This window comes from Anolis sagrei, chromosome 3, assembly GCF_037176765.1.
Source record: "Anolis sagrei isolate rAnoSag1 chromosome 3, rAnoSag1.mat, whole genome shotgun sequence".
NCBI lineage: Eukaryota > Metazoa > Chordata > Lepidosauria > Squamata > Dactyloidae > Anolis > Anolis sagrei.
The window spans coordinates 92,702,688-92,729,818 of record NC_090023.1 but is presented as its reverse complement, the minus strand read 5'-3'; the positions used below and the strand labels follow the sequence as shown (position 1 = coordinate 92,729,818).

The following is a 27,131-nucleotide window of genomic DNA, read 5'->3' as shown; positions in this document are numbered from 1 at the left end:
GAACAGGACAATTCTACAGATTGCAGTATTTAATAGAAGAGATATATTTTCTATTTATTTATTAAATCCCCATGAATGCCCGAACATGTAGATTATATACATCCTTCTACATAAACTGTTGACTTTCTTCTATGCCAACATTCCATAAAAGCTAATTACTTTAAGAGCTATGAAACAGGAAGATATCCTGGTGACTAATATACAATAAACCCCATTAAATGCAAGACATCTGGCTTTTCTTTTGTCAACATGGATGCATTAGAAAGCCTACATAGGAAGAGAGGAGAGAGTTTTGTGCTATTAGTTCACTGAAAGGCAGTTTCGAGATGTCATTTAGGGTCAAGCTTCCTGCTAGCGCTGAAGCTTCAAAGTGTTGTCTTTTTTGGTCTAGAGCTGAGCTGGGGCCTCTGTCGGAGGGAAAAATCTGATAATATCCTCTGCTAATCAGCCCAAGTCCCACAAGACAGCATAAAACATTGGCAGTAAAAATGAAGACCAAGTCTGAAGAAGTTAGTGACCAGATCCTTGCAAAAATGATTTCCTTTTTTTCTCCTTCCAAGCGTTTTAGCAAAAGGCTACAAAAAATAAAGCTGCCCTGGAGGTTCAACTGAACTGTTTTTTATTCAAAATGTATGCTTCCAGAACTACAGTTTAAAGAGGATGAAAGATTTGTGAACTGACTTTTGGGTAGATGACTTCTTTATCCGTTCACTGCACATGGGACCAATACTTGAAGGTATGGATGGGGGAAATGCAAAAGAAGTTCCTTGGTCCATATATGGTCTGCAGGCCACAGAATATTCACTGCAAACCTATAAATTCTGATGAATGCAACTGAGTTCTGTCAGTTTAGAGATAGATATAACCTAATACAGTCATGATTGTGCTATCGGCTGGGATTTAACTGGCACTTGTCCTGATAGAAGATGCCATCAGTGGATTTAAATGGTTATGATTTTCCTTCCTTGTGTACCTATTTTGAATGTTCTTCTTTACACCATCACCTCAATCCAGTCTAGTTTTCCATTTCAGTCAAAATGCTCTGAAAGGTTGTCTGTACCCTGTATTGTACATCCTCCAATATTTGCTTCTTCTAGCAAATCAGTTCTGGACCCAAAGTAGGATTTGGATTTGTTGGTATTCTAAATCCACTTAATTCCATAGATATATGATAAAGGAAATATTCTGAAAAGCAATGATCAGGAATTGCTCCATGATCCACCTGTAGTAGGAAGTCTCACTGTTACATTCAGGATACTTCATTAATGCAATAGGATGCTGGTGAGCGCCAATCCTTATTTTCAAAATTGGAAGACATGTCCTTTACTTCATTTTTTGACAATGCTTCAGAGACAAAACCACACTTTCCCTAATAGAAACAGACAGTGAATCCTGGAAAATACAATAATTGGCTGGCTGACTATAAAAAAAATTGTGGCACCCTATCTACAATGATTCCATATCATGCACAGCTGGGAAGCTTTTGGAAAGATTAAAAGGCCCTGTATTTTAAAATATTATACTAAAACTATATATTTTTTCATGTCAGAAGCATCTTGAGAAACTGCAAGTTGCTTCTGGTGTGAGAGAATTGGCCGTCTGCAAGGGTGTTGTCCAGCGGACACCCGGCTGTTTTGACGTTTTACCATCCTTGGTGGGAGGCTTCTCTCATGTCCCCGCATGGGGAGCTGGAGCTGACAGAGGGAGCTCATCCACGCTCTCCCCGAATTCAAACCTGTGACCTGTTGGTCTTCAGTCCTGGCGGCACAAGTGTTTAACCCACTGTGCCACTAGGACAGATAAATTGTAAGTAAAGAGAGGAAATTGCAAGAAGCAAAGAATATGTTACACACAAAATGATGCAACTCTAGACAAATGGTCTGATTTGATCTGTAAACATTTGTGGATATAACTGAAAATGGGGAAAGCAATACTAAGCTCTTGGCACTTTCCCATTTCAAATTCTTTCTAGCTGCTTCTCTTCTCCCAGGTGGGATTTAAAAATGAATCATACAATATAAATCCCCCAAACCATCTATTCCCAAATGCAAAAACAAAATGCCTACTCTTTTTTTGAAACACATCACTCTGTAAGTCCTCTGCTTCTAGTTAAAAAGCAATTTGTCATCATTTCAAAGCACAGAGCACTAATTATGAATAACGAACTACAAACTAGTTTCATCCATCCTGGTTCCTTCCTAATGTGTTTAACTATAACTCCCATAGTCCCAGCAAACACATCTAAAAGTGAAAGGGCACCACACTGGGGAATGCTGAGACTTCTTTCTTTCCTGTTTCACTGTACAGTAATCTGTAACATGAACAGTGAACACTTTTTGCAATGATACTTCCCATGGACTGAGTTCAACATAGTTAAAGGATATACAGGAAATATCTTAGTGTCTGCCCATTTTCCATAAATCTAATTAGACTTTACTTAGATAACTTTTTTATTATTATAGTTAAACATATTCAGGGTGGGGGAATGAGTATACAAAAATTCCACATACAACAAAGCCTTCGACAAAGACTTTTTATGTCTGTCCTCTATCTGACTAGCTGAAATTTTGACAACATTGGCATTGCTTAATATCTTTACAAATAACTTAGATGACAGAATAGAAGGCATGCTTATGACACCTGATTGAGTTAGCAAATGCCCTAGAGGACAAAAACAAACTTCAAAATGTTATTGACAGATTTGAAAGTTTGACCAAACTAGCAAAATGAATTTCAAAAGGAAAAAATGTAAATTACTACAACTTAGCAGAAATAAGCAGCAGTTACCTTGTAGGTGCTCTGATTCTGACACATGATGTCTGTGACTATTGGTTTGCAATGAGTTTCTTTTGTGGTGGAGGCTCCTTCTTTGGAGGCTTTTAAACAGAGGCTGGATGGCCATCTGTCAGAAGTGTTGTGAATGCAATTTTCTTACTCCTTGGCAGGGGGCTGGACTGGGTGGCACAAAAGGTCACTTCCAACTCATGGATGTACAGTGTCATGTGGCAAACAAGGCTACATAAACAGGAGCATAGTGTCCAGATCAAGGGATCTAGTAGTGCAACTCTATTTTGCCTTGGTCAGGCCTCAATTGGGAAATAGTGTCCAGTTCAATTCAAGAAGGATATTGAGAACCTAGAACATGTCCAGAAGTGTAGACCAAGATGACCAAAGGTCTGAGAATTGGGCATGTTTAGCTCGGAGAAGAGAAGACTGAGAGGTGTCATGGTAGCCATCTGTAATATCTGAAAGGTTGGGGTGTAAAAGATAAAACAATCTTATTTTTGGATGTTCCAGAGATTAGAACATAAATTGGTAAATTACAAGAAATTACAAGAAAAAAAGATTTGATCTAAACATTATAAAGAATTTGTTCACAATTAGAGCTGTCCAACAGTGTTCTTTGAGGTCCTGAAAAAATTGCATGGAAACCTTTCAGGAGAGCTTTAGTTGTAAATTCCTGCATGGCAGGAAGTTGGAAGGAGATGTTTTTTGCCTTTCTTTCTAATTTGTCTATGCTTCTAAAATTGTGAAAGAGGGCTGGACAAACATCGGCATCCAATACTTAATGCAGCAGCATGCCAGCAGTAAACAATGTAATAAACTTGAGCTAAGAAAGAATGAGGCTATATTCCAGTCAAACCTACTGTAGCTGTGTGTACTTACCTACAACAAACAAGGCAAGCTTCCAGAATCTCTTAGTGAGCATATATGGACAGCAAACAGAAAGTAAAGGGGAAACCAGATAAACCTGTCTCACCAAATTCCCCTTGCATGTTAAAGAAGTATAGATCTGGCTGACAAGATGAAAATCATATGAAAATGGAAGCTAGTGAAAGTCATCCTTGAATGTGTTTTGAAAGAAACCTTGAAGTCGTCTCTCCATGTTGACCTATTCTTCTTTTTGGTTGTGTAGGAACCTATCCCTATTCTTTTCATGTTATTTCTGCCTCGGGTACCAAATTTCCAAGGAATAACCTCCTTTGTTAACTAAGGTACACTAGTAGTATCATTTACACAGATTGTACTAGAACATGAACTATCCAAATTCTAGGACTATGGACCAATATGCAATAGTCATCCCACTAATATCAATGTAGTTGTGTCCATGGACACCTACTTCTGGACTGTGGACAAGAATAGAAATCAAAGACGCAAGAAATATCATACCTAATAATGTCCAAAACAAATGCATAACATTTGTCACAACTGCAAAGCAAAACAGAGGCAGACCACTATCAAACTGTTTTTATCCACTATCAATAAAGGGGATTTAGAATTCAAAGAATCATAGAATAATAAAGTTGGAAGAGACCACATAGGCCAACTGATACAAAATTACCAGGAGTACTTATCAACACACACGCCTGCTTTTTCTTGAATGTGAGCAACAATACTGCAATCGCCAGCAGCTGATGAAAGAGGCCAGCTCAAACATAAATGTACACTGGAGTCCAAAAACTTCAGGAGAGTTTTCATGGATATCAGACTCATCTTAAATCAACAGAAATCAGTGTTGGAATCTACAGCTGCAACAACATTATTATCTGTTAAAACAGTTCACTGTTATGTGAACTTGCAGCTTTGATTTTTGTTATGACCATGCCTCTCGGTGTCAGATAAAGATTTTATTTTACTTAGTAATATTAGCTCATGCACACAAGAGCAAAGAATAGCCTTACATAAGGATTAAAATCAGCTTTAAGCATAAATTTAATGGGCCCATTTGTGCAACTGACTTCTTTTCTAATTCTTTATCCATACAATGAGAATACCTGTTTCATGAGTTAATGAAAGCCAAAAGGCTGAAAAGCAATATGTATATTAAATGTGCAATGCAAAACTGTGAATAATAACAATACTTTGGTTACTTTTTAATGGTTAACAATAAAACCTCTCTAAGGTTGTATAAAATGATGTGACGTACTTGTATGACTAATAAAAATTACTCATATCCATGAAGTCCAATACAGTGAAGACTAGCTAGTAACTAACCCTACTGAAATACTTATTACAGGCCTAGATCATATTATTTTGTAAGTGATTGTTATATAACCTGCCTATTATACTAAGCTGATTCAATTATGCACATTTTTAAAGTGAGGTTGAGGCACAATAGAGGGAAGTACAGGTTTTTCAAAATGGATTCTACTTTCGATGGGAAGTCCAAAACTTCTCTTTAAATCTATTAAAACTTCTGTGCCGACTAAACCAGATCTGCCTTGATTTTAACCTACTAGCGCAATAAATGCAACCTAAATAGTAGCTCATAAAGAGTTCAAAAACCAGTCTATAGGATGCAGTTGGCCTAAGAAGAATTAGGTTTGCTGAGTGCTTGGATCAGAGTAGGGATTTTAGGTTGTGCTTGGTTTGCTCAAGAGCAGAGCTTGGAAATACGTACATAATTTATAAGCAACATAATTACAGTACTGGGTGACAAAGTCACATTTCAAAAATAACAACACAAAGGGGATCAACAAGAGATATGACAAGAAATATTATCTAATTACTTTTGAAAGCTCCTTTAAAGAGGAATTTTACAAGTATCTTGAGCAGAACTTTTGAGGTTCCGATTTTAAAAACTTTAACACCAAAAAATAACAAATAACATAATGAGGTACTTCTTTTTAAAAAGTGTAATAATAATGCTAACAATATGCTTTTCTGGGTGTTACATATTTCATTACTCTCATGAAGTCACTTTCCATGGTCTGGTTACAAACTGTACTATTAATTACAAGAAGTGGTTGCACATTAGTGAAAAATTGTGACAAGGGGAGAGATTGCCAACCAGACAGAACCTATACTATTATTGCAAAAGTTCATTCTTCCAAACAACATAAAATAACAAAATAATTTTCCAGTCAATGTGTTGCAAGAAACTGTATTCACAATCAACCAATGAAAACGGAGTAGTAGTCACACAGAGCAGGAGGCGAGGTGCTAGTTGTGGAAGGACACAGGACACATTCTTTCCATTACCATAGTAATCTGTTCCCCTCCATTTCTGTCATCCCAAATGCTTCAATCTAAGGAATTCTTCCTCAGAGTGAAGGTGAGTGGCTGTGGAGTACTTCTGTTTCCCCTCTATGACAATCTCAGCCTGCTTCACAATGCTTTGCTCTTTTGTCCTTTTGTAATGACCTCACAATACAAGTAGTAGCTCATTCATGAGAAATGGGCACATGCTGGCATCCCACATGCTCTGATACATATTTAGCAAGAGGGCTAGCCCTTCACAACATTCACACTTACACAACCATGCAGATGTACCATCCCCAACCATAGACCAGGTGCAACAGGAAACACACACAGGAGAATGATAGGCTCTTGGACAAATCTCAATGGATTGTCCTTGATGAATGCAACGGGGATGTCGAGGAGGAGGACAACACTTTACACCTACACAATTCACATCAACAGGACCACTTTTCTGGGGACCTACACACTACATTGCACAAAAGGGACCCTGTCAATCCTGAAAGTAAGCAGATCTTGGTAATAGGCGACTCCCTCCTTAGAGGAACTGAAGCTGTCATTTCCAGGCCAGATGGGATGGCTTGATGGAGTGGATGAGAGATTAGAGGCCATCCAATCCCAAATTGGGAAACAAATCATCCAGGAATACTTGGCCGCTCTTAATGAGTTCAAGTCCCCAGGGCCAGATCAACTACACCCAAGAGTATTGAAGGAACTAGCAAAAGTAATCTCGGAACCATTGGCAATCATATTTGAGAATTCTTGGAGAATGGGAGAAGTTCCAGCATACTGGAGGAAGACCAATGTGGTCCCAATCTTCAAGAAGGGAAAAAAGGGTGATTCAAACAATTACCGTCCGGTCAGCCTCACGTCAATACCAGGCAAGATTCTGGAAAAGATTATTAAGGAAGTGGTCTGCAAACACTTAGAAACAAATGTGGTCATCGCTAATAGTCAACATGGATTTATCAAAAACAAGTCATGCCAGACTAATCTGATCTCTTTTTTCGATAGAGTTACAAGCTGGGTATATGCGGGGAATGCTGTGGATGTAGCATTCCTGGATTTCAGTAAGGCCTTCAACAAGGTCCCCCATGACCTTCTGGCAAACAAACTAGTCCAATGTGGGCTAGGCAAAACTATGGGGAGATGGATCTGTAATTGGTTAAATGGACGAACCCAGAGGGTGCTCACCAATGCTTACTCTTTATCCTGGAAAGAAGTGACGAGCAGAGTGCCGCAGGGTTCCGTCCTGGGCCCGGTCCTGTTCAACATCTTTATTAATGACTTAGATGAAGGGCTAGAAGGCAAGTTTGCAGATGACACCAAATTGGGAGGGATAGCCAATACTCCAGAGGACAGGAGCAGGATTCAAAACGATCTTGACAGATTAGAGAGATGGACCAAAACTAACAAAATGAAGTTCAACAGGGAGAAATGCAAGATACTCCACTTGGCAGGAAAAATGAAATGCAGAAATACAGAATGGGGGATGCCTGGCTCGAGAGCAGTACGTATGAAAAAGATCTTGGAGTCCTCATTGACAGAAAGTTAAACATGAGCCAACAATGTGATGTGGAGGCAAAAAAAGCCAATGGGATTTTGGCCTGCATCAATAGGAGCATAGTGTCAAGATCTAGGGAAGTCATGCTACCCCTCTATTCTGCTTTGGTTAGACCACACCTGGAATATTGTGTCCAATTCTGGGCAACACAATTGAAGAGAGATATTGACAAACTGGACTATGTTCAGAGGAGGGCGACGAAAATGAGAACAAGCCCTATGAGGAGCAGCTTAAGGAGCTGGGCATGTTTAGCCTGAAGAAGAGAAGGCTGAGAGGAAACATGATAGCCATGTATAAATATGTGAGAGGAAATCACAGGGATGAGGGAGCAAGATTGTTTTCTGCTTCCCTGGAGACTAGGACACGGAACAACGGCTTCAAACTACAAGAAAGGAGATTCCATCTGAACATGAGGAAGAACTTCCTTACCGTGAGAGCTGTTCAGCAGTGGAACTCTCTGCCCTGGAGTGTGGTGGAGGCTCCTTCTTTGGAGGCTTTTAAACAGAGGTTGCATGGCCATCTGTCAGGGGTGCTTTGAATGCAATATTCCTGCTTCTTGGCAGGGGGTTGGACTGGATGGCCCATGAAGTCTCTTCCAACTCTATGATCCTATGATTCTATAATAAGAGGCATTCCCTCCCTGCACTCATGGATTGCACTCTAACTCAGGGAGGTTCCAGACAGACATGAAACCCACCACGGAGAGGGTTTAAGAAGCCTGCTCCAAAGTGGGCTTGAGTATGCACAACCCAGGGGAAAAAATAGGCTTTCCTGTGGATTGTCTCCATTACACCATGGTAACTATGGCACTGTAATGGGGCCACATCAAATCCCCCTCTAAAGGCCTTAAAAATATAGGAACATTTACCAGCTGTCATTGGTATTCTCTGCAAGTTCCTGGAATGTACCAATGATTCACCAGGGAGCTGGCGAGGGGGCAGGAGCAACCCCCCCCCCAACTTCCTGGAACATCATTGGTACATTCCAGGAGACAGCAGAGAGATCTAGTGGCTGCCCAGGAAGGTTTTCTTTATTTTTAAGGGTTTGTTGGGGAAAGGGCTGGGAAGGGGGTGGGCACCATCTTGCATCTTTGGGCTCCAGGAGCCAAAAAGGTGTGAGATGGGTTTGTGGATGGACTCCTGCATAGTCATGAGACTACTAATGGGTCTGTCCCCACAATAATAATAATAATAATAATAATAATAATAATAATAATAATAAACAAGGCCCATAGCCCATTAAAACTAGAACTCTGGTATAAGTACAAGCATGCGGGCCATTTCTGGATGGGCCCTTAGGCTTCAAAGTCAAATTCCCATGTTCTTGTCAACTGTCCACAAGAACCTTCCAGTTTCATTCAGTAAGATTCACATTACCATGGAATCCTTACCCACCTCCAAGGCAAAATTGCCTCTCAGTTGAAAAACTGCTTTGTGACTCAACTGGGATATAAGATTATTATTATTATTATTATTATTATTATTATTATTATTATTATTATTTTCTAAGTATTCCCTGTGATTCTGTAGCATGCTTCTCACAGACGTTACCACAGAGCTGCATTGGAGGGCCTAGCAACTTTCTAGAGGTTTTTTCTCTTCTAGAAATTTCTAAGTTCTCCAGTGCAATTCTATGGTGTCCTGGGACCAGATGTGATATTATTTAATACCATTTGATTGCATCCAAGGCTTCAGGTAACTGCAGTCTAACTGGGAATGTGATCCCTGTGAATACAGGAGTTTTACTTTACAGACATGCTTTTGCCTATCAAAGATGGTTCAATATATTCATAGATTCTTTATTCTTTAGAATCTTATCATATGAAAAGAGTAATATCCATAATGTAGGAGTGATCTGTAGATCTGTAACATGAATATTATCTCTGTACAACTCAAAGTCATGATTAGGATGATCAAAATGAAAAACAACGAAGTAAGATATGCAACATCTCTTCCATTTGGCCATGGCAGAGGTGTAACTGTCCAACTTCTGTCAAGAATGCATAATATCCTTCTCACAATTAAAGTTAGAAAATAATGATTGAAAGAGGTTTTGTGAAACTTCTTATTTGAATGGCTTCCTCTTTTTTGAACGTTGGGGAATATCTATGACAGTGGTAGACAACCAAGTTCTGTTGGAAAATGTAAAGAAGTAAAACTAAACAAACACAGACCATCCTACCTCCTGTCACTGAAGCCTTTGTTGAAGAGCCTTTGTTGAAGAGCATAAAACATCTGGAAATATTTATTCAGAAACTTCTACAGTTGTCATACACAGGATCAATTTCTGAAGGAAATGTAAGTGTAAAATATAGGACAAAGGGGTCACGGAGCAAAAGCAGTAAAAAACTTGATAAGTTAAAGCTAAAAAAACCTTAGCACAAATATTTTTCTGAAACATTTGAAGACAGTAATAAAGGGCCCTTCCACACACCTATAAAACCCAGAATAATGAGACAGATAATTCACAATTTCTGGGTTATCTGAGTCCACATTGCCATATAATCCAGTTCAATGTGGATGTGGATTTTATACAGCTACCTGGAAGGGGCCAAAGACATGATAAAGTGATACAACTGCACATTAGAAAATCTTTTGCAATGCCAATGCTGATATATAACTTTAGTCTTCTGTGCCATCTACTGGCAGGATTTGGTAGACTGAAATGAACAAACCTACCTCAACTTGATTTGACAGCACAGGATTAAAAGACTAAAAGAAGCATACCAGTATACCAGATTTTCCTTTTTACTTCAGAACGATATTCCATATATTTCATCTTCTCCAAAGTGCTACTGGTCATCATGTGCAGTCACCATTTTGCATCAAAAGTGACTACTTTTCAAGCCATCAGAGATTATTTCAAACAACATGCAGTGGCACTGGAAATATGTTCTTCTTTAACTCTTTAAAGGTGGTTTTAAACTGGTACAGGGAAAGGTCTAGGGTTACACACTGATAAGCCTGTCTCAGCCCAAGTAGCACCTGCCTTTTAAAAAAGTACCCATGCCAAATTGAGGGAACAAAAAATAAGCAAAAAGCCTTTGAAGCCTTCATGATAAAACACTAAATAAGGGGAGAAACATATTCAGTTCCCTAGCAGATCTTTAAGTACACAAATATTCTTGGCATCAGAAGAGGAATGCTGTCCCAGATGCCCAAAATACATTTCATTTTAGCTGCACATAAATCTTTTACAAACTCTTTCTAAAACCCTAAAAGTACTTTAGTAAACATGGGTTACAATTTTTCTTTACATGTATATGTGTATATGTTTGTGTTATACAACAGATACACACAAATTGTGAATTCACATGCAATTATGCAGGTATTCATGTCTGTACAAGTATATCTTCTCCCTACCTTATCAGACTATGTTGTACGTGAAGATTCATATGAAGTATCAAAACCTCCCATCACAGTTACTATTCTTTCTGTTTTAAGGCCACATCCAGATTAAATGTGACCCAAGATGCACCTATACTTTAGAATCAATGTAGTCTGACACTAATTTAACAAATTGGCAGCCAGTGCAACTATATTAACAAGAAAATAATATGATCCCTGTAACGTGTCCTAGTTAACATTTTGGCTGCAGCTCTTTTGATCTAGCTAAAGTTTCCAAAGACTCTTCAAAGGCAGCCATATGCAAAGCATGTTACAACAATACAAATGGGATATATTAAAGGCATTTACTACCGTGACCAAATCCAGAGCCTCAAGGAAAGGGCACAGTTGGTACACAAGTTTTTAATGTGTGAAAGCACTTCTGGCCAATGCAGAAATATGGGCTTTCAAGTTCCAAGATAAGTCCAGGAGTTCACCCAAATTTCAAATCTGTATTTTCAGGGGGGGGTGTAACTTCATCTGGCATGGACTGAATCCCTATTCTAGCTGCAGTCTCCAGGCTTGATGCAACTATAAAGCATACTTAGGTTAAAAATGACACATTTGATATCACTAGCTTTGCACAGAGGACAACCGAGTGTTTAAATCCAAAATATGAACTGGCTCATTCCCTATCCATGTCCCGCCATATCCATGGATTTATATACACATATCCAACCATCATCAGTTTGAAAGTATTCAAAAGAAATCTAAAAAACAAACCTTGATTTCTTTTCTTTTTCTATTAAACACCCATTTACCATGCCATTACAGTATAATGGGACTTGAGCATCCATTGATTTTGGTACCCATAGGCATCTTGGAACTGAACTCTGGTGGATATCAAGGACCCGCTGTAAATGTTAAATAGTGACATCAGACTAGAGTGGGAAGCCTGTGACTTTCCGGATGTTGATGTACTACAGTAGTAGTTCTCAACCTGTGGGTCCCCAGATATTTTGGCCTTCATCTCCCAAAATCCTAATAGCTGGTAAATGGGCTGGGATTTCTGAGAGTTGTAAGCCCACAGGTTGAGAACCACTGCACTACAGTTTTCATCATCATTGGCCACACCCCCAGGAGACTGAACAAGAATCATTGGCCACACCAACAGGGAGCGATTGGGAATTAGGAACCTTCACCATCTCAAATTAGAGGTTCCCCAACTCTACTATTGCATTAAATTTCAAGTGGGTAAAATGTAGATGAACAGTTATGGGAAAGACCATATATTCTGATTTTCCAAAATCTTCATCATATGCAAGATGTATTTTACAGCCATCAAAAATCTGCTCTGAAACTCAAATACATGGCAACCTACATACTGTATTATATCCTGTTTCATCTTATCAAGGAATTTAAAAAATGCATTTAGCAAATACTGAAACAAGGGAGTGCTTTAAAGTGTAATTCAGTAGTAAATGTGTCCCTTTGCTATCAAGTTGAAGCAAATACCATTTCAAATGCTGCAAAGAAAACCATTCCAAAAACCTTTATAGACTGGTTTGATAAGTCCAGTTTCCCACTCTTAGCAAAATGCACCTTTGTATTTGGAATGGGAGGGGACAAACATTTCTGGATAAGCAGCTATTCAGCCTTTAGGTCAGCCACACCAAAAGCTGGGAATGATATTCCCTTCTAGAATGTATTGCTATTTCATGTCAACATAGAATTACCGAATTGCATAGAATTACAGAAAAAATAGACCCATGTCTGATCCCACAGCAAGCTGGCTTCAGAAAAGGCAAAAGCTGCACATCGCAAGTGTTGAACCTGACTCAGCACATAGAAGATGGCTTTGAAAGGCAGCAGATCACAGGAGCTGTCTTCATAGACTTGTCAGCAGCCTATGATACTGTGAACCACCGCCTCCTCTTGAGAAAAATGTATAATATCACAAAGGAGTACCACCTCACCCGCCTCATAGGAAACCTGCTACAAAACAGGAGTTTTTTTTGTTGAGTTCCAGGGCCAGAGAAGCAGATGGCGGAAACATCAGAACAGCCTGCCTCAGGGGAGCGTGCTTGCTCCATCCATGTTCAACATCTATACAAATGACCAGCCAGAGTTTCATCTATGCTGATGATCGTGCCATTACTGCTCAAGCAGGGAGCTTTGAGATGGTAGAACAGAAGCTTTCCGAAGCTCTAGGTGCTCTTACTGCCTATTACAGGGAAAACCAGCTGATCCTCAACCCATCCAAAACACAGACATGTGCCTTTCATCTCAAGAACAGAGAAGCATCCCGAGCTCTGAAGATCACCTGGGAAGGAAACCCACTGGAGCATTGAAGCGCACCCAAATACCTGGGAGTCACTCTGGACCGTGCTCTTACCTACAAGAAGCACTGCCTGAACATCAAGCAAAAAGTGGGTGCTAGAAACAATATCATACGAAAGCTGACTGGCACAACCTGGGGATCAAAACCAGATACAGTGAAGACATCTGCCCTTGCGCTGTGCTACTCTGCTGCTGAGTATGCATGCCCAGTGTGGAACACATCTCACCACACTAAAACAGTGGATGTGGCTCTTAATGAGACATGCCGCATTATCACAGGGTGTCTGCGCCCTACACCACTGGAGAAATTACACTGCTTAGCTGGTATTGCACCACCTGACATCTGCCAGGAAGTAGTAGCCAATAGTGAAAGGACCAAGGCAGAGACTTCTCCAGCTCATCCCCTGTTTGGGTATCAGCCAGCACGTCAACAACTGAAATCTAGAAATAGTTTTCTAAGATCTATAGAGACACTCGCTGGAACTCCTCAGCAAGCGAGAGTCCAAAAGTGGCAGGCTCAAACCCAGAACCTTAACCAATGGCTGATACCAAATGAGAGACTCCCCCCTGGGCACACAGAGGAATGGGCGACTTGGAAGGCGCTGAACAGACTGCACTCTGGCACCACGAGATGCAGAGCCAACCTTCAGAAATGGGGCTACAAAGTGGAATCCTCGACATGCAAGTGTGGAAAGGAGCAAGCCACTGACCACCTGCTGCAATGCAACCTGAGCCCTGCCACATGCATAATGGAGGACCTTCTTGCAGCAACACCAGATTCCAAGTGGCCAGATACTGGTCAAAGGACATTTAATCAACTATCAAACTCACAAATTTTGTATTTTGTCTGTCTGTCTGTTTGCTTTGTTTTGTTAGAAATGTAATATAATTTGACTGGTTGTCCTTACATGGCAAATAAATAAATATGTCAACACTGCACTTGGTCCTTCACAAGTAAAAGAAAAAACAAAATAGTTTCCTGCATTCTGGCTTACAATCTAATTAAGGCATGACACACAAGTAAAAGGAAATGGCAGTGTGGGATGGGACTCTTCTTCTCTCCCTCCGAGGACAGGACAGTTTTTATCTTCTTCTGGGCCCAGACATGATGGAGCTGTGCTTGTCTCTTCTTTCACACACAGGGCAGTGTCAGTTGGGATAGAGGGAAGGCATTTCACCTGTTTTGGACTCTAGGTTGGATGGAGCTGTGCCTGCCTCTTATTTTCTCCCTGCAAGGATAAGGCAGAGATAGTTGGATAACTGGGTTCATTGGATAAACCCAGTTAGCCTGTACTGTGGTAGCCACAAAATATTATACCTATCTTACATAGTACATGCTGGGAAAGAAAATAATAATGTACCCAGTCCACAACGGAAATAGAGTAGAGTCTCACTTATTCAACATAAAGGGGCCAGCAGAACATTGGATAAGCGAAAATCTTGGATAATAAGGAGGGATTAAGGAAAAGCCTATTAAATGTCAAACTGCATTATGATTTTACAAATTAAGCACCAAAACATTGTGTTTTACAACAAACTGAAAGAAAAAGCAGTTCAAAACATGGTAATGTTATGGAGTAATTACTGTATTCATGAATTTAGCACCAAAATGCCACAATGTATTGAAACAGCTGTAGATCTGGATGAGAAGCAGACTACATTGGATAATATTTATTATTTATTTATTTTTGTGTATCTGTATACCACCCTTCTCAGCCCTCAGGCGACTCAGAATAATACAAAATGTTGGATGAGTGAAGGTTGAATAAGCAAGACTCTATTGTATTTGCATGTTGTTTTTCCTTGTAGGCATCCTCCTAATACTGTTTCTGACCTGGGGTATACTACCTCTTCTCATGGGTTGGCCATTAGTTGAGGAGGCCAGGAATAGCTTCAACTATCTCTGGGTGGATCCAGACAGCCTTTTATCCCACAAGCATACACGTTAAAAAAAACATGGATGTTTGTGGGAGGCCGTCTCCTGGCACATAAATTGACATGCCAGGAGAGTGGGGGGATTGTCCCCCCCCCCCCACTCTCCTGGCACATAATTTATTTCACTTTTTAAAGCGGTTTGGGGGCTTTGAGGGAGGGGGGCGAGAATCCCACAGTCCTAGTTTTCCTGGTTTGTGCCGAATTAATTGTGGGTTGGCCACGAAGTCTTCTGGACAGCCCTTTTTTATTGCAGAAGTTTCCTCAATAAAGGGGCTATCTGGACAGACCCTAAATCTGGGAGCTAAAATTTAGGCTTCATTCATAGTAAGTAACTGCTGCCTTAGCATAGTGTTTCAGCGATTCTACCTCCCAGATGAACTAGTAAATGGCATGCCCAAGTTCCAAGATCTACTCCAAGATCGTACCCATGGATTATTTTGTTTCAAGACTTGGTGATCTTGCTATAACAGATTTCGAAACATTACCTGGCCTAGTCCTATGATTATAATAGAATGATAGAGTTACACATTAGCCTACATTACCAGTTGGGAAACCAATTGCAACTCAAAACCTGGTTTCCAGTAAGAATTTTATGTCAATGAGAAAGCCAGATAAGACTCAACCATCAGTCAGTTACAGTTTAGGAGCACCAGTGTTTGTTTGTTTTTCCTACTCCCCGTTGTCTTTTCCTTTTGTATAATGTTTTTAAAAACGTAAACAGCTTACAAGTCAATAGCTAATAGTAGTAATTAATAGATACTAACATTCTAATGTTCTCAATAAGTCTGTCAGCATTTGACTGTGTAAATTACCAAATTGTTCAGAGGTCACAGAGATCTATAAAAATAGATACCTACAATAGAATACAGAGAGCTGTTCAGAATGTTGCAGTGATGAAAGAACAGCCAGATTTTTTGAGGTCAAAGACATATTTTCCCATGTTTGCACACAGTATATTTTTAATTGCCTCCAGTTGCAACAGCACCAAAATATACGGCATTCCTGGCCCAGCCCAAGTCAAACAGGAAACTGTCTCTGATAGTTATGCTCTGCTTCTAATTTTAAAGTTGAGAAATTAGAATGAGTTGCTCCATAAGAGGTCCTGCAATTATTATGGCACATTGATTAATTAATCTAAAACATAATTAAAAATAAATGTGATCCAGTCTTGATTTACCTAATGATGCTTATCTGAACTTTTATTTTAAAAATGTGGTTACTCTTAAGATTCATCTTCTAGTGGGGAAAAGGAAGACACTTCAGACTGAAGACAAAATAAATCCACTGATTGAAGTGCTTCATTATTCTTACAGTTACAATTTCAGATTACCATCATTGTATTTCCTGCATTCTGCTTGGGATCATGAGGAAATGTTATGGTCAGTATACTAATGGTTTGGATTAATCTATGTGGCCACTTTTATATATCTTTATAAATATTTAAGGTCTAACCAAAGTGGAATAGAGAGGCACCATGACTTTCCTCAATCTACACTTTTTTTTTTTGATGCAGCCAAAAATCAACCAATGCAGGCCAAAATTAACCAAAGCCAGCATGGTCAATAATAATAAAAAGTCAGGTAATAAATGTCAACAGCAAAATAAAACCAACTGGCCACCTTCTGCCAGCAGAGGAAAACTCTCCCCCCCATCCCCACATAGGCCTTTATAATTCAAGTTTTAAATGGTAAAGACATGTAAGAGGATGCTGTATTATTGCTGTATTGTTTTAAATTGTATTGTTTATCATTACGAAATGTATTTTTTAAAAAGAAAAAAAGCTTAATTCTATTTTAATGCTGAATTTTGAAATGCTTTTGACCATACTGTAATTATTTTAATTTATATGCAGTCATGAGTCACAATCATGGGGAAATGCTAGGGCATACATTAAGAGGAACAAGAGATCTTGATGATGGTGATGAGAGAAGTTAAAATGTTTGAAGTCCGCGAGATTTGTTCAGTGCATAAGAGAAGAGTAGAACATTCTCAATACAAAATCCTTTTTGAGAATTGGAGTTTTAAAGAAATACAATACACAAGAGCATTTCAACACAAAAAGCAGATTGAATAGTAAGAACATTTACTGGGCACTTGGTTTCAGCCAATAATAGTAAGAACATTTCTAGAATCAGTTCAAATCAATATACTTCTAATTTCCACTTGGGGGCATATGAAAACTGCAGTCGTTCATTTGGAAAAATAAACTGAAAGTTACATGAACTGTTGTTGTGCTCACTGTTTTCTGCTGCCATATATTTAGCATATTTGCCATTTATCCCAGTCCCAGATCAACCATCTAAAAGAGAGCTTTGTTACATCATAAGGCTAAACTCATGCAACATATATGTAATCTGCAACAACTTGAGCTGAAGAGTTTTCAGAATTGATTAGAATTATTTGAAGTATTGTGCATCTATCTTACACATTATGTTCTGCCCCCAGGCTATCTTAACTACTTGGAAGGTGAACTGGCTGTGCAGGGAACAGATTGGAGACTATATAGTTGAATCAAATAAGAATTTATTAACTGACAAGAATTTTAGACTTTCTCTCTTCCTAAGTCTCATTACAGTCTTTATGAGGAGAGGTAAAGTCTTTGAGAGATAGACACAGTTCTGACCAAACTGAAGCTCTTGAATCTTTATTTCTTCTTGTTGTCTCTTTCTTGTATGGTGTTCAACTATCTCTAAGATGATCTCAATATTTAACGCTGACTGGACTTAAATATAGCTCATACAACTCAAACTGGATGTGCTATTTGTAGACCTTCTGGCCTTCTTCTCTCTTCACCTTTCAATCACGAAAAGACTCTTCCAAGAACCAGAAATGCCTTGCCTGAGGCTCTGACCCTGAGGGGATTCTTAGAGGGGCAGGATGACGGAGGCTTCAAATGCAAAGAGGTTGTCTAGACTGACCCCCTAGAAACTTTACATAAAATATTAATCCTTCTAACTAAAAAGGGCTTAATTGGGGGTAAACGGTGAGGGTCTTCATGGGGCACAATACATTAGGTTGGATTCAAACAAGTTAAATCACACTTTAACTCTTTTGATTTAAAGATTTGTGCGAGCAAATGTGCCACTAATTTGAACCTCAGTGTGAATAATTTGCAGCATTAGATTCAAGTTCTTTTAATACATTGTATTCCAAGTTTTTACTTGGAATACTATGCCAACTAAAAATACAATTTGGTGAACAACATGCCACATAAAATTGTTACCTCGGCCCAAGAGTGGTCTTTATGCACCCCATTACAATTTGATCTCATAGGCTTTCTGTTATTCTCAGAATCAGCTCTCTTGACAACTTCTGAGAATTTTGTCTTAAGGAAGTATAAATTGAATTATCTCAATATATCAATTTCCTGTTTCATGTACAAGGTTCTTTTTTTCCTTTTTAAAAATATCTTGTTTGCTTGGCTGGTTTAACTGGATTATCTCATTTGTAGATATGTTTGCTCTCTTTCTTCAAAGAGTTTATTTTTAGAAGAAACAGAATCTATAAAATGGATATACATAACATAACTAGTGCCAAACTGCTATACTCCAGTCCAGCATATACAGTATTATACAATTGGCTCCCAGAGCTATGAGAGTGTTGTCATATTGGCTCTTAGTGTTATCAGATGTCTTAATTTGTTGCAAGAGTTCACCTTCTTTGGGGTTCAGTCAAACATTGCCAGACCAGCATTATATCTCATTTTGTTTTCCTAAAAAACTGAAATAATTAACTTTAAAGTTAAATAATTTTATCTACAGCCAAAGAGTGCAGTTTGAGGCCACTCACAGTAATTTCCAACTCCTGCAGACAGTCTGTTCAGCATCAGCATACAAAAGATAATTAGGATGGGTTCGTGCAATTTTAGCTCCAGAGGCAAATTGGTAAAAAGCAATTATTGCAAAGGGCACAAGCCATACAGTCACCAGCAATACAATAAACCATTTTTATGAAGTGTGACCCACAAGACTCTGGATAATTTTAGGCAACTATAAAGCCTTTCACTTTGATATGAAAATTCTACAATATGTTTTAAAATAATGCAAACCTCATTAATGCCATTTTACCCACACAGCTCATTGCCATATAGAAGTCAAATGGCACACCTGGCCTTCTTACTGACATCTATACTGTACAATGCTGAAATGAAGTGGATTAAGAGGCAAATATTACATCAAAGGTAGTGTCTTACATTAAATATCAATTGTGCCCTAGTATCGCTTATCTGCAAGCAAAGCAGAACTTTTACTAGAGAATACACCTTCTACTGCAATATATTACTTCAGGAATATGAATATAAATATTCTCTTTCTTCTTTCCTTGTAAGGCTTTTCCTGACACCAGTGAGACCTCTAGAGCCTCTAATACTATTTTTGGAAGTTAACCACTTGGGACTGTTTTTAGGAATCTGCTGAAATTGTAGCCTTGTCCATTTGCCCAGCGTTTTTACACTGAAGTTTTCTCAAGATGGGAAATTCTAAAAGTTTCAGTCTTTAAACAAAGGAAACACATCCCCAGAAAGCAATCAAAAAGGTTTTTTTTATCTCTTACAACAAAAGGAGATTCTTTCTTATTATCTCCATTAACTGGTTAACTCCCCATGTGCCCTAGCATAGTCCCTTAACTCTTAACTCTTATTATTCTTAAAGGCATTTAAGACCATAAAATCAAGCTTTAAGCAATGTAGAACCACAAACAAAAAACAATCACCTATAAAATAAGGACCACTTTTGTGACCCCAAAGTGTGTAAACATTGTGAGGAGCTCAAATTTCTCCAGCGGGCAACTTGTTTCACCACAATTTGTTAATGAAATTGCTTCCCTGTCATCTATCCCAGAATTCTGAACGCATAAGTGGGTAGATCAAAGATGCATCTACTTTTTAGAAATAATGCAGTTCAACACCTTTTTAATTATCATGGTTTGGTGCAATTTAATAATGGGTGTTTTAGTTTTACAAGATCTTTAGCTTTCTCTAACAGAGTGCTTATACTTCACCAAACTACAAATCCCAGGATTCTAATATAATGGAGTCAAAGCAGTGTCAAATTGCATTCATTTATTATTATTTACTAGCCATCCCCTGCCATGCTTTGCTGTGGCCCAGTCTGTGTTTTGTGTGTGTGTCTATGTGGTTTTGTGCATGTGTTGTAATTTATTTATTTATTTTTTGCTTTTTAAGACTCTTCTGTTGTGTTTTTCAGTGTTTTTATGAGTGATGGTCACTCGTTGGCCTGATAGATGTATTGTGTCCAAATTTGGTGTCAATTCCCAGTGGTTTTTGAGTTATGTTAATCCCACAAACAAACATTGCATTTTTATTTATATAGATTTATTTCCAGCATTTCTACCCCGTTCTTCTCAACTCCCAGTGGGGGACTCAGGGTGACTTACACTTGGCAACAATTTGATGTCACAACATATAATGGATAAAACAATATAATGATTTAAAACAATAGATAGAACATTAATTAAAAACAATTAAAACATTATTATCAGCCATATAACCATTCATTCTATAATGTATATGAACCACCACCACCACAACAATAGTTTTATGACTTACCCGCCTCTCCCTGTGGCTCGAGGCGGGTTACAGCATAGTTAAAACACATAAACGTTGTAAAGTTTCTATAAATACATATTAAAATACACAGAACAGAGATTAAAACAGAGGACATGAGTTTAAAATTCATGATCAAAACTGGCTGCTGGAAGAGAGAGCCTTTAGATAGTTTTTAAATTCCAACAATTCATTTAGCTGTTGGAGCTCTTTTGTCAGGCCGTTCTACAATCTTGTGGTGGCCAATGAAACTGTCTTCTGGGTGACAGTTGCCAGTTGGGCTCTGGCTGGTTGGAATAGTCACTCCCCAGAGGACCTCAGTGTTCGAGGCATATTGTATGAGAGAAGATGATCCTGTAGGTAACATGGACCCAAACCATGTAGGGCTTTAATGGTCTAATGAGACACTAGATACCCTAAGGAAATACACTGCAGGAAGCTTTGCCATGCATATGGTTCTTTGTGCTCTGGAAATTGGAAAAGACCATCCCAATATATATACTAAATTAAGTATATATTATCTAAATTTCTGCCTCTGACAATGGGATTTTTTACAGATATGTACCTTGTCAATAGACTTGCAAATAACTTTCAAATGATAAATCATAAAACCAAATATGTATCTTTGGAAGATACAAAGATACACTGCTGAGAAGACCATTTGAACAAACAGATCTCTCTCATCATGTACAGGAAAAACACTTATAAATATGATCACTGCTGAGGCAACATCTACTATAAGACCCCATAGGACTATATAGCCCACCTTTTAGTTACCAACACTCCAAATCATAATTTTTATTACTCCCAATTTTCCTCCCAGTTTTGTTTCCTGGCAACTTATTTAGTTCTAGAAGAAGGTTTTTATTTTCAAAACTACAAGTGATTAGTCAAGCACACGCATTTACTTTGGCCCTCTTTCTTCGAGCAAGTGATCTTGAGCAAAGATCCTTCCAGTGCAAAGCACACCAAAAAAATATTTATATTCACAATTGTTCTCCTAACACCATATATATATATATATATATATATATATATATATATATATATGCTTAGTTGTAAATATTTTTGTCCAACAGCAGTCTTTTGAAACACAGTTTATATTAACAAATGGTGGTCACTTTAAAGTTTTTTTGTTCTTTCCATCAATTGGATTTTCAGTTGAATAATGCGATAACAAATCATGCATGAAAACGCAGCCTTGGAAACTGTTATCTGGGGGATTCATGTCAACTCCAATTTACCCATTCACTTTCATTTCCAATATTTTGCAATATGGGTGAATAAGCTTGATGATGTATCTGTGGTGAAAATGCAAAAGTCATTTTGTAGTCTATGGATGACATTCTCCTTCAGACAAAGGAACTGAACCAGAGGTTTGCCTGCTTCCCAAAATGGATTGATATAGAAAGAGGGCGGCTGCAGAAATAGATTAATGCCAAAGAAATCTGAACATAGTTCACTGACTTGAACCTTTTGTCTTTCTTGGTGTTTTTATGTCTAATACACTCATTAACACCTACTTCCACATCAGAGTTGCTAGGTCAAAGGCATCCCATAAAAATATCATAGCCAAACCATAAGATTTAAAGATTCCTTCCCTGCACTGATGTTCCTAACCATGGTGCATTAAGTGTCAACTAAAATTCCTCAGGACATGTTGAACAAATGTAGATCAACTAATAAGCACATTTCCTAAAAACATTCTAAAAGGCAAGAAGCTGCATTTCCATGCAAGAGTTTGGAGACAAATATATTATGTCTCATCCTGCTACAAAATGGTACAACTTTTCCCATCATGCAAAAAAAATATTTCACACCTGTCACAGAGCTGTTAAAGGAAAGGAGCCTGTCATGGAGAAAAATTATAAAAGGGGTGGCAAACATAATACAGCACCAATGTGACTGGATGGAAATGTAAAGCCGGACCTTTAAGAGCTATAGCCTCAAAGTTGTCAAACCTATAGGTTTGGATGAACAAGTCTACTATTTTGATTTTTAAAAAATGCTTCATTTTTCTCCATCCAGGGTACAAACATTTTTTGTAATGTTTTATTCTAAATTAACTCATTCTCTATTGCAGGGGTCCCCAAACTACGGCCTGTGGGCCGTATGCGGCCCGCCAAGGGCATTTCTCCAGCCTGCGAGGCCTGGCCTGGCCTGGCCACGCCCACCTGGCGCTGCTCCACCCATCGCGGGAACACTCTGCTCTGGCCGCTCTGCTCGTGTGGGCATATTGAATATCAGTGCCAAGTTTGGTCCAGATCTATCATTGAGTCCACAGTGATTGATGGAGGCAGGTAACTACAACTCCAAAACCAAAGGACACTGCCCACCAAACCCTTCCAGTATTTTCTGTTGGTCATGGGAGCACTGTGTGCCAAGTTTGGTTCAATTCCACCGTTGATGGGGTTCAGAATGCTCTTTGATTGTAGGTGAACCATAAATCCCAGCAACTACAACTCCCAAATGTTAAGATTCTATTTTCCCCCATACTTCACCAGTGTTCACATTTGGGCATATTGAGTATTTGTGCCAAGTTTGATCCTGATCCATCATTGTTTGTGTCCACAATGATCTCTGAATGTAGGTGAACTACAACTCCAAAACCAAAGGACACTGCCCACCAAACCCTTCCACTATTTTCAGTTGGTCGTGAGAGAAATGTGTGCCAAGTTTGGTTCAATTCCATCGTTGGTGGGGTTCAGAATAGTCTTTGATTGTAGGTGAACTATAAATCCCAGCAACTACAACTCCCAAATGACAAAATCATTTTTTGTGTGAAGGACATACATTGGGTTGTTAGGTGTCTTGTGTCTAAAATTGGTGTCAATTCGTCCAGTGGTTTTTGAGTTCTGTTAATCCCACAAACGAACATTACATTTTTATTTATATAGAAGTGTGGGTCTTTGTTTTTTGATTGTGTGGGGGGGGGGGAGTTGCACTGCAAAGAATACATGTGCAGAGTGCATAGGAATTCATTCATGTTTTTTTTCAAATGATAATCCGGCCCCCCAACAGTTTGCGGGACTGCGACCCGGCTCTCTGTTCAAAAAGTTTGGGGACCCCTGCTCTATTGCTATTCTATTCCCAGTGTATCTTTAGGGGGGGGGAGGTCTTATTTATATACAGTACATTATATACTAGAGAAAGGAAATGCAGTGAAAACCTAATGGCTCTGTTGAAAAGTACTGCTCAACACCAAGTTAATTGGATGCATGAAAAGTTTGGTTTTCACAAATTCATGATATTTGATATTCACTCCCAGGTTTGCCAGAGGAACAAGGAAGCTAATCTGAAAATTCTCACATAGAAGTGGATGCCACTTCAGAGGCACACAGCAGATGCTGGAGCAATTGCTATCCTCAGAAAGGAAGATGCTTTGTCATAACTCAGTTATTGACTGAATTCTTGCCCAATTTTCAAGACCACCCAGCAATAGGGTGTCTTTCCTTTTTGCCAAACCAACCTGCTACTTGCCCTCACATGACTATTGTAACCATTCTCCAATTATGTAGACTAAAATGGCTAAAGCCAAAGGGGGCTGGCATATTATTGGAGCCTTGGCATAGATCGTGCCTTTCCAAAGCTCAGAAGGATTACTTTTACTTCACACTGAAATATTTATATACTACTGTGCTAAATCATAAATATTATGCTTAATAATAAAACTGATACTGACAACCCACTAAAAACTTGGCTGTTGTAAAGTTGTACCACTGCTCTATTTCACCTGGCATCAGACAGTCGGGCACAAATCTGATGCCGACATTTCCGAAACCCATCAAAATTACAGGTGGCACAGGAGCTCAGAGAGAAATAGTCTGTCCTTATGAGTTCCACCTCCTTTTGACTTAAGAAGGTAACTACTGGCCATGCAGAAAATATATCAAAACAATGTGATAAGGTGTTAACTCGTTAAGGATTAAGGATGGAGCTTTGGATAAAAATATTAGCCTTCAAAGAATAATTTCTGCTCTCTCAACCAATTTCATTCAGTAACAATTTAAATAAGACGGAACAAGAAGCCTTTTCTTCCTGAATTCATCTGATCATCCAAGTTTCTGACATCCTTGGGTGGGTCTCTTTGGTACAACAGTAGATAGGTTGGGTTCCTGATTTGAATCAAACACCTGTAACAAACAGATTCTGACTGATACAAGTCTAACAGGCTAGCTCTAAACTGCCATATAATCCAGATTATCTGATTTGAACTAGATTATGTGAATCTACATTGCCAAATAATCCAATCCAAATCAGATAATCTGGATTTTATATGGCAGTGTAGATATGACCTCACTCTCCCACTCGAATTATACTGGGACTGTTTTTTTTCAATTGACTGAAAGAGTCTACAGCAGCTGGAAATTCAGCCTTGAATTTACAAAGCTTAGATTCATATGAGAAAACATACAGAATCTATCTATCTATCTATCTATATATATATATATATATATACACACACACACACACACACACACACACATACACATACATACACACATACAGGGGCGGCTCGTCCATTACTCAAACTAAGCAGTCGCAGTACAATTTTTTTTGCCAGGGGCGCAGAGGCGCCTCTGTAAATGCCCCTCGACCGCCACTTGAGGAGCGCCCCCTCAGCTCACAACAGCCCTAGCAGTCCGGGGGAAGCCTCAGCAACCCATTCTTTCCTTTTTGCCAAACCAACCTGCTACTTGCATTTGCAGTATAGTTGATTTTGCAAGCATTTGCAGTATAGTTGATTTTGCCCAGGGGCACTCTTGAGGTGCTCTTGGGGGAAAATAGACCTTGACATATGCGAGTTGTAGTTACTGGGATGTATAGTTCACCTACAATCAAAGAGCATTCTGAACACCAATGATGGAATTGAACCAAATATGGCTCACAGAACTCCCACGACGAACAGAAAATATATATCAATGATTGGTTGGGGGGGGGGGCGCCAAAATACTGTTTGCTTACCGTTGAAAATTACCTAGGACCGCCTCTGTATATATATGCCACCCTTTATCATGACATCTTTGGGTAAAGAAATAAAAACCAAAAATTAAAACATAAAATATCAAATAAGCTATATAAATATTAAACTATTTGACAAGCAAAACCAGATTAAAGGTTTAAATCAGTTTACAACCATGTACATTTCAATAAAAAGCTGCATTTTACCTTGGCAGTGGTAATGACCAAGTCTTGAAAGGGAGAATGTTCCACAAAAAGGGCAGCTGCAGCTACAGATTTTCTCATGGTTTACAGTATTAATCCCATTGGCAGAATACATCAATATATGTGTATATGTTGTGGTGCTAGTGGTGTGCCTTCATTTTTTAATTATAGTAACCCTAAGGTGAACCTATCATGGGTCTGAGGATGTGTGAGTCATCTAAGGCCATCCAGTGGGTTTCTATGGACAACTGGAGAATTGAGCCCTGGGCTCCAAAGTTGTAGTCCAATGCCAACCACTATGCCATACCAGCTTGTGTGTGTGTGTATCTATCCATATATTTGTGCACACACAGAGATATATGCATATATGAGTATGAGTACACAAATATTTCCTTTTTAAAAGATTCAGAGCACTACTTATAGTCATACTTTAAGATTCTTCGCAATCCAGAAGATCAGCAGGAGCCTGCTATTTAGAAAAGTACACACATTTTCATTTGTTTTTATCACCACATCTCTTCAACTTTTGGGATTCAATTTTATATTTTATATGAGCATCTTTTTCAGATTAAGCACTTTGAACGCTGAATTACTGATGTCCATGTGACATGCCATACTGTGAATAAATATACTGAAGCAGATATAAACTAGGCAGAAATCACCATGGAATGGGGACTTTAGTGTTTAAAAATGAGGTACACTTCATTATGGAATTCTAACTGCCTGTAGGTTGCCTACTTAGGATGGATCCACGCTGCCAAATAATGCAATTTCAGAATGCATTATTACTAATGCTTTGTGTAGTTTTTCTAAATGGTTAATAACCATATTGGGGGATTTTTGTCAGGCTTTCAGCACTTTGAGGGAGAATCTTACTGTCAAAAAGAACATCTTTGCAAGTATAAGAACTAATCAGAGCGCTTGAACTGATATGGTTGGTATCATATCCAGTCTGACAGTGAGCATGCATTTTGTATGTAATACTGCTAAAAAGTTGTTGTTTACAGAAAACTAGTACATCAAGGAGAATGTGATAGAGAAGCTTTCAAAAATGCAACTTCTTACATACGGCATCGTGCAATACTTTACTTACTTACTTACTTACTTACTTAGGCGATCCCTCGTTGGCCAAGTAGGATAGTCTTCCAGGAGCAGTATTCTTGTGGATACATAGGTGACTGTGGAGCCCTATTCTTGACCTGCATCTTGCAGTGAGGGCATTGGTTTCCAGGTGGAAGGCGGTCTCGGTTGGGGTCAG

At 38.8% G+C, this 27,131-nt stretch overlaps 1 protein-coding gene across 2 annotated transcripts in view; it reads right to left on the bottom strand.

Moving 5' to 3' along the window:
• The window catches only part of ARHGAP6 (Rho GTPase activating protein 6), a 239,808-nt gene that overhangs the window by 151,974 nt on the left and 60,703 nt on the right, over positions 1-27,131 (bottom strand). The window lies entirely within an intron of this gene.